General features: G+C 40.7%; 1 long non-coding RNA gene across 1 annotated transcript; it reads right to left on the bottom strand.

Annotated features, from left to right (window-relative positions):
- Window positions 1-458: 458 nt before the first annotated feature.
- Window positions 459-2,019, bottom strand: LOC134878530 (uncharacterized). The gene is made up of 3 exons (XR_010167688.1): window positions 1,929-2,019; window positions 1,722-1,824; window positions 459-1,184 (listed from the first exon to the last, which is right to left on the bottom strand). It is a non-coding gene; the product is annotated as an uncharacterized LOC134878530 (long non-coding RNA).
- Window positions 2,020-9,571: the final 7,552 nt, after the last annotated feature.

Here is a 9,571-nt window from a genome sequence, read left to right as displayed (position 1 = left end):
CTGAACGCTAGCCATCTTGAGAGTACTGACTTGATCGAAGAAGCGGCCCGCTTTTTTTCTCAGTTACATATGACGAAAGCGCGTAAGGGCAAGCCCTCCCAGAACCCATAGAGATTGCATTGAAAGCTCTGATATTTTAAAAAAAGCATTTTACCTGAGAGTCTATGAGAGACCCCTGGGGCGATTTTTAACCTGAGTGGAATCGCTCCTAAAGGGGCGGGACCATGTGAAGCACGACTTTAGTCTGATTGGACAATGACGTGTTTGACAGATCTAACGTCGAGAACAGATTACTGCTGCTGTGTTAGAAAAAAAATGCCCTCTTTTTCCCGTTGGTAGTGCGTCGCCCAAAACGCCCTAATACAAAAACCGCCCCTGCTGATTTAACAATTAAATGATGTATATATAGCTGATGTCATTTAATCAGTGGCGGCTGGTGAACATTTTTTTTGGGGGGGCGCAGTTGGGCGGCACGGTTTAAATAGCACTCCGCAATGAGAAAATAACCCACAAAAGAGATTCAGTAGAATATATTGAAAAACAAAGATTTATTAAACAAAAACACACTGCTCATTACAAACATTGGAACTAGGTTTAGATTAGTATTCAGACACATATTCATCACATTTGACATTTATGTGCCAGAGTAGGCCCCACTACTTGTAAAGAAATTTAGCCCTCCTCTCTTTCAAGCTGGCAAATTCCTCAATAACTCTCTGGTTAAAGTCAATCATGTCTGTGACCAGCCTTTTTTCCATTGAGAGCATGGCTAAGGCATTCAGTCTCTCCTGACTCATGGTGTTCCTGAGGAAGGTTTTAATCCTTTTCAGAGTTGAAAAACACCTCTCAGCCTCAGCAGTGGTCATGGGAGTTGTGATCATGATTTTCAGCAGTGTAACTGTCTCTGAAAATACCTCAGATAGATTGTTTTCCATGAACAACTGGAAAAGATCCACAGCACTACGGCAGGATCTGAATTCGTCTGTGCCATAGATGAGGCCAAGCTCTGTCTTCAGCTTGCCTCCATCCAGAATTGGATAGGCCTTCAATGTGGTGGCCAAAGCAACTTGAGGGAATACCTTGAGGTAGCATTCAAACTGGTTGCCCTGCAGTAAGGTGGCACTGATGAGGTGGTCTTTGAAGGCAAAGCGTTCCTTGGTGTGTCCAAGTATGGTGTCACATACCTACAGATAAATATATATATAGAGAGAGAGAGGAGAGACAGATAAGTTGTGGGAAATATCTATATCAGATCACTTAAAGCCAAGTCTTAGTCTGGGTTAAGTTTAGATGATTTATTTAAATCAGACCATAATCTTACACACCAAACTACATCTCAAATAGACCCACACTCTTAGTTTGCATAGCACCAGGTCAGAGCAATCAAGCTTAGCCTTTTGTTTATGTTTAAACCTATCAGACTTGGTTCTTTGCTTTTGTGTGTCTAAGAACCAGAGCTATCAGATTTGGTTCCTGGCTTTTGTTGGTCTAGGTGCCAGAGCAATCAGACCCTGATGGTTGGCCTATGTCTGAAGCCATGACATTAACATTTGTATGGCCATACCCCTATGGTCAAGCACACCCCCTACCACCAAAGAACTCAGTATTTCAGTCTCTAAATATTGAACTCCAGCCATGTTATTAACTCAAATATACTGTATATCAAACCTATTTGCATGGATTTAACTGTAACACAGGCATCTGCTGATTTTGACACTCACCTCAGCAGCAATCCTTCTAAGCTCATCTTCCGACACAGCCCGGCGCTTCCTCGGCTGCTGAGAGCCACTGCTTTGCTCCACCACCATTGCATGGAGAGAATCTCTGTAAATAAAAATAACAATAATTTACAAATCATGTTTATCTTATAACTATGGTACAAGTGAAAGAATGCACTGACTACGCTTACAGAATAACAATGAGATTACCTGATTTTTTGTATGTCCTCTTGGAACTGCTGGATGCATCTTTCTATATGGACTGAATCTATGTCTCTCTTCTGGAGCTTGGCATAGAGGACGCCCACGTGTGGCATTATTTTATGAAACAGTTGCAGGAAGAAGTTGAACTGAGGATCCTCCAGTAGCCTGATGTAGCCTCCTGCTTCTTGGCTGGTCTTGTCATCAAAGCCACCTGATGCTCGAATTCTTTCAAAGCATTCAACGAGGTGTTCTCTTTGCTCAAACACAGTATTGACGGCACGGCTGTGAAAGTTCCATCTCACAGTGCTGGCTGTTGGTAGTCTATGGGCCACTACCTCATCAAGCACACTGGTCCGCTTGGGGGATCTTGAAAAAAACGCAGAAAATCCACCCAGGTCGGAAAAAAAGTTTTTGACTTTGACTACGTGGGAGGTAGCCTGTTGCATGATAAGATTGAGCTGATGGGCATAGCAGTGGATATAGTGGGCTGTTGGGTAGTCATCCCGGATTCTCTTCTGAACTCCTGAAGTGGCACCCCTCATTACACTAGCACCGTCATATGCCTGGCAGATGAGTTTACTTTTCTGCTCACCTGGGAGGATAGCAGCAAGGCGTTCTTTTAAAGCATCGGCAATGGTCTCTGCTGTAGCCGACTGCAGAGGGATGAACTCAAAGAATCTTTCCACCAGATTCTTATCGTTGATGTAGCGAAGCACAAGCACAAGTTGGGCTTGTGTGCTAATGTCCGTGGTTTCATCTGCTTGGATCGATAGAAAATCGCTGCTTTGAACTTCACTGATGATCTTTTCCCTCACAACAGACAGCATACAGTCAAGAAGTTCATTCTGGACTGTTTTGGATGTTCCCTTAAAGACAGTTGCGCTCTCCAGATGCTCTTTCAGTACACCGTCCAGTGATGCAACGACGTCCACCAAGCCACGAAAAATCCCTGGGTTCTCCGAGTTTTCGCTCTCGTCATGGCCACGAAGGGCCAACTCAAAGGCACCACAGAACTTCACACAGTCTATTATTCTGGAGAGGATGTGTCGGTTTTTTCTCACCTCTTCATTATGTTTCCGAATGCCAATTCGGTATCCTTCATCCAGCTGCTCGGCAATGCTCAGTCTTCCAAAGAGGTTTAGCTTAAGACAGTTGGTTAGGTGGCTGCGGCCACATTCGTGCTTCTTACATTTTTGTGTGAAGTGCTTTAGATCCTTCATCCCGGTTGTAGTCCAAAGTGTTTCAGTCCCAGGACTTTGAAATAACAGACAAGGGAAACAAAAAAAGGCATTGCTCACTGTACAACCAGCTAACCAATTCCGCTTAGCATACAAGTTTGAGGAGAAAGTCCGAGTGTAGGTTCTCCCGCGATCAGTGGTCGTCTGTTGAATGTTTAAATCCGGACGCTCGGGTCCCAAGTCTTTCAATTTCTTCTTTTCGACATCTGATAGTCGATGAAACGGTGTTTTAAGTAGAGCTTGCACGGAGTTCTCAGCCATCGATGTCGCCATATTCACTCAATCTAAGTTTCAGCTAGCTACGGTGCTGCTCTTTACGCTTGTGGTTAGGGAATGATAACGATGCTGATTCGCCGAAATAGTCCAATCGCGTATCTAAGAATGTCACATTGAACTAAGAAACAATGCCATTGGCTGTGGGCGCAAAGATTAGCGCCCACAGATCTAAGTTTCATCCCCCAATGAAAAGCTATCCTTGCTAAAATGACTGAGAAAAGTATAAGCTCTCCTATAGACTCCCATGTTATCGGCGCCCACGGACGGTAGCCGACCTGCCTATTCTCAGAAAAGGCGAATGGCAATATATTATGTCCGGACACATTTTAGCGGTTCTTGACAGTGGTCTCCCATACACATTTAACCCATAAACACGTTACATTTCTTATTTCAATTATGTTGTATATATAACGTTTTTTAACTCAAAAAGTCAGGGTGGGCGGCGCCCAAGCGCCCACTATTGACGCACCGCCACTGCATTTAATCATATCATTTCCTATTTAAAACAAGTCTTACTCTTTCTGTAATAATAGAGATATGTTTGTTTAACTAATCAACAAAATCTTCTTGTATAAATTGATTCTTAACAATATTAGTTTTCTAATGTTATCTAGCTGTGGTTTAAAACTGTGTAGCCTATATTTCCTTCTTCTCCTAAACCTATTAATATAATTAAAGCAACATTTGAGACTATTTAACCTCAGTGAAGAGTTTATCGCCGGCCACTTCACTCAGTAAATGAAATAAACAATTACTGTTCAAATTATTCTTGTTTTCTTTCCATCTAATGTCAAAGTAGAGGTAAGAATATATCCCTCATCTCTCTGCAGCTTCATGTCTTCTTTCATGACAACTTCCATCACTAACACAGAGGAAATCCATCATGTCATTTAACATCACCAGCAGTAAAACACATATCAGCAGAAGTGTGTTTATCAAGTGGTTTATTTTTATTCACATTCATTAGTGATTCCTAAGCTTGCTGCTGCGAGTCTCCCCTGCCTCCCCTGACCGCATTGACCATTTATGAGAAGATGTCATTTCCTCAATATTTTTTTAGATTCTTAAAGCTGTTTTTATTGTGGATTCATGTCATTGATCGTGCTTAGATCAAAATGTCTGATTATTTTTAAATGCCTGAGGTCATAATTTGATTAATTGATTACATTTTCTTGTCACATGTCAGTTTCAGTTCATGTTACACTCAAATTAGACCATCACATTGTGCTCATTGTTCTGAATTCCTCAGGTTAGAAATGTTTATATTTTAGGCTGCCCCCTAAAATAGGCCTAATGACGCCACTGCTGCTGCTTTTAAATCCACTCTGCTGCTGCAGAGACCTGACCGCTATTTACTTTGAATAAACGTCACTCGTCACCAGTGCGCATTGCATCCTGGGATATGGTACACCGCGGAGGATTCATCAGATGTATCCTCCAAATCCGGTAAAAGTGGGCCGCATTTGTCGGCCTCAATCGGAGGAGTCTTGTCTTTTTTTAAAATTGGGACAGCCTTCTCTCAGGGAAAGTGACGCAAGCGGTCTACGAATGCAGCCTCCGAACGATGCGGCTGTTGAATTGAGACACGGGGACAGTCAGACGTTTCAAAAGAGAAGCATGAAACAGGAAGTAAAACCAATTACAAATCACACAATGCATCAGTTAAATGAAATGAGAGCACACAAAAAATCAACTACAAAAAAATACATGCAATATAAACATTTCAAAATACTGTGACAAATTGTTTCAAGAATCAGTGTTTGTAATGTAGAGATCTTCCACTAGATGGAGCCACAACACAGACTATCACAACCTGCTGGAACACGAACACACACACACACACACACACACACACACCCAGTCAAACCTTGAAGATATATCTGAGCTCCGACTGCTGATCCTTCCAGAGGCATGGAGATGGACCAAAAATAATAACAGCTGTTCAACATTTGCTTAGTGATGGTTCACAGTTTGAAGATGCTAAATACTGCTGACACCTGACTAAAAATTATTTCTGAAAATGTCTGAACAGGTAGTGGTAGCCATCAACTTAAATTTGATGACACATTTTATTGATAAGTTTGTGACATTTTTCTAGGCATAAATATATTGTATATGATGCTGCTTTCCTTTGTTTAACTGCCATTGAAGTTTTCTCGACGAACTGTGTAATCATACCACAATTAAGATGAAGTTCTGTGAATTATATTTGATTTGAGTAGTTTCAGATATATAAACTGCTTTGTGTTAACTCAAGTAAATGTCCTTTCATCAACTTCGTGGTCCATAGAGTATGTTGGAATGTACATGTTGGCATGACCCAGTGCCGGCGCTAAGGGGGGGCATTCGAGGGCCGAGCCCCCCCTAGCGGTCATTGATGCCCCTCCTACCAGCTGTGAAGCATATTCTCGATCTGTCACAATCGACTATAATTGACGCTGAGTTCGAAGTTGCTAAAGAGTTTTTAATGTCACAAAAGCAAGCAAGCAAGCAAGCCCCCCCCCCAGAAGTCTAAAATGCACTCTGAATGTTGGAATCCTGAAAACACTCGCTACACGGGGCGGAATTCCTGCAGACGAAGCTCCTCTCAGAGCAAGAATTCCCACTGCGCTGGGCGCTGAATTTGTCGCCTTTTGGCCATCAGATCTAAGAATGCTGATTGGCTGAAATCCAGTTTTGCTCGGGTAGCAACCGCAGCGATTGGTTGGCTGCTGCACTTGCTCTTTTCTGAGCGCCAAAAACAAACAAACAAAAACATCACAATTTCTCAGTGACTATAGTAGCAAGTCAAATCTAACCAGAGGGTCATGAGTAATGTTTTGTGTTGTACTTCATTTCTAATTCTCAATGTTTTTTTTAAAATTCCATTTTATTTCAGTTATAAGATCCGGCTATTTGGAGTGTATTATCTTTCAAACAATTCCTGGTAAATTGTGTAATTATCCGTGTAATTATTTCCACTTCCACTCCAGTAATAAGGAAGAATCTTTATTTTTGGTTTCTTCTGGAGTTTTGTAAGGAGTACAATAAGTAGATATACTGTATGTGACTGTGGTTTACCTTCTGCTCACAGCCTTCTCTCCAGCATTTGAAGTCACATTTAAGTCTTACCTTGAATGTAGGGTGTCTTGTAATATTGAAATATTATCGTTTATGTGTATTTGGTCAGTTAGTGTTTTATGGATGTTTTCACAAATTAGAGTCATGGCTCATCATCGTTGGTGTGCTTCCTGTGATTGGGCCACACCAAGTAAGAAATACAATCATACACACAAACGATGTAGCTAATGTTATTTATTGTGTATTATTCATGTGAAGGAAAAATTATATTAAAGGTAAATCCCAAAGAAGCTCAGTGTGTACATCTCTCAAAAGTGATGAGGAAAAGATTAAAAACTGTCTTTCTTAACATGTTTTTCATCCAGAATTGAATTGCAGGATTAATAAGCAGTTTGAATTATATCTCCATCACATGAACTGCTATGCATTAATTATTGATCACCCGTTCCTACACTAGCGAGGCATAATTACCTTCTGTAATGTCAACCCTTCATCAAGTTTAAACATTTATATTGCTTATCTTTCCGCCTAACCCCCTAGCTAAAGTTTTCTAATGACACTAATCAAATTCTGTCGGAGAGTAATTCTTCTCTTTGCTTCAATTAGAAAGCAGGGACGACATGCATATTTCACTTGATCCCAAAGTACTTCACTTCCAGCGAGGTAAAATGATGAATAATAGCTGCCGTTCCTCTTCATTTTGTCTGCTGGTGGACTGCTACTTGGGAAAGTATTTGCTCAGTAAATGTATTGAAAAGCACATTGAATACAAATGTATATATTGAACACATCTTTTGCCAAACTCTGACCTTTCAAGACATTAAAACATTAAGTATGCGTGTTGAGGAATGTGACCTCTGCTGCTGATTGTTTTGCCTAATTGACCTCTGCAGGGCTTCGGTCAGGAAGCACGCGAGACATCAGTTGAGTTTATACTGTTTACTGTAGAACTGTATGGATACAGCGATGCGTTCTGGGTACAGAGCAGTTTCTGAAAGTATGTAATAAGAGCATACACATGTAAACCTAAAGTAAACTGAAGGCTAACAATAATACAATCTCAGTTAGCTAAACAATGCTAAATTGCGATTATGCTAACGAGCAGAAACGGGCATTTTAAAGAGTGCAAATATACACCAGGAGCGAGACAACACTATCAGAAAGGTAAGTAACATGTACACATTCATTTCACATCAGTATAAACACAACTTTCATCGTCAGTGTCTGCCGCACCGTTGTAAACATGTCGAGTGGTGGACGTGAGGAAAGGAAGAGGAACTGCATAAACCGTCTTCAAAATAAACGCCACATCAAAATAAAAGCCCACTTCAAAATAAAGGCATATATAAACATTTCTAACCTGAGGAATTCAGAACAATGAGCACAATGTGACGGTCTAATTTGAGTGTAACATCAACTGAAACTGACATGTGACAAGAAAATGTAATCAATTATAACCTCAGGCATTTAAAAATAATCAGACATTTTGATCTAAGCACGATCAATGACATGAATCCACAATAAAAAACAGCTTTAAGAGTCTAAAAAAATAGTGAGGAAATGACATCTGCTCATAAATGGTCAATGCGGTCAGGGGAGGCAGGGGAGACTCACCGGCAGTGGCGTCATTAGGCCTATTTTAGGGGGGCTTCAGCCCCCCTAAAATATTCTTAAGCCCCCCTAAATAATTTTATGTTCATTTATTAATTTTTTTTTTTTTTAATTGTTTAAATGCCGACAAATTCAATATAATGTGGCCAGAATATGAGTTCACATAAATAATCATACAACCAGTCATTATTCACTTAAATATGGTCATAAATCTTAGTTTCCCTATAGTGAAAGGTAGAGAGTCAGGGTCAGTGCGTCGTTATCCAAACCATTCCACTTGTTCATAGAGCACGCCCACATCACTGAAATCAGTCCACGTTTTCACTGCAACCTAGGTTGCACTCGTCTTTGCATCTGGGTACCCGATTGAATTTTATGGGGGGACTTCCTTCTGGAATATCAGCTGTGTTTCTAATTTAACACATGCACACAGTGAAACAAGAGCTGAGCACATTCACATATGATATCTTCAGTGGATAATAATAGTAATAATAATGATACATTATGGTAATAATAATCACTCCACCACCCCTATTGACCTGTAGGAGTCAGGGCAGAGGAGCAAAGAGAGTGAGTGGGTAGAATCCTCTACTGGAAAGGTGAGTCTAAGGGATTTCACAGGATAGTCATTTGTGATGCAGACAGTCTTGGAATTTTATGGAACTCGATATGAATATGAAATACGAAACATTTCAGTCCAGGTGCACCATATAAGACTTATTTAACTTGAGCTTTTATTTAGGAGAGTAATGATTGGAAAGTGGAGATAGCCAAGAGAGAGATATATAAGCCAAATTAGCCTGGCCCAAATATTTTCAAGAGTAGGCTACCATAATATGACTGTAAGTTAAGTAATCAAGTAATATTATTCAGGACTTGAAATTACAAACATTTTAGTCACATATGTGCCCAAATGTAATCTGTGCGTCTTCAAAATATTTGGGAGTAAACAATTATTGTGTTGTGAGCAAAAGTCATGGCATTAGCCTCTTTGTTGATCAGTTATTAATTCAATTCATTGTGTTATTCATTCAATTCGTAAGGGATAACGGCCATCGAGGTGTACATTACACAAAGTTAATGGACGCAGCGGGGCAAAGAACTCCACGACGCGCAGCTAAGTCCATGCGTAACAACCTGATGATTTATTGATTTGTAGCCTAGTGCTGTCGTTATAGAAAGTAGTTTGTAGTTAATTTAGGCCCCGTGCCCACGACAACGGTAACGACAGATAAACGTAGAACATTTCGACAGATGTGCCTATCGTGCACACGGCGACGGCGTTTTTAGGAGTTGAAAACGGAGAAAACGCAAACGCCCCTCAAAGTGGAGATCTTGAAAACGTTCCAGTCTCTCGTCGCCGTAGGAACAGTTCAAAACGCAGAAGTGCGTTTTTTGCACAGGTTTTTTTGCACAGGTTTCACCTTTGCTAACCTGGTCCTTAGCATGAGGGTACTTTGGGTC

The sequence above is a fragment of the Eleginops maclovinus genome, chromosome 16, assembly GCF_036324505.1.
Source record: "Eleginops maclovinus isolate JMC-PN-2008 ecotype Puerto Natales chromosome 16, JC_Emac_rtc_rv5, whole genome shotgun sequence".
Taxonomy (NCBI): Eukaryota; Metazoa; Chordata; class Actinopteri; order Perciformes; family Eleginopidae; genus Eleginops; species Eleginops maclovinus.
Note: the sequence above shows the minus strand (reverse complement) of the source record. Positions and strands in the feature narration are given on the sequence as shown.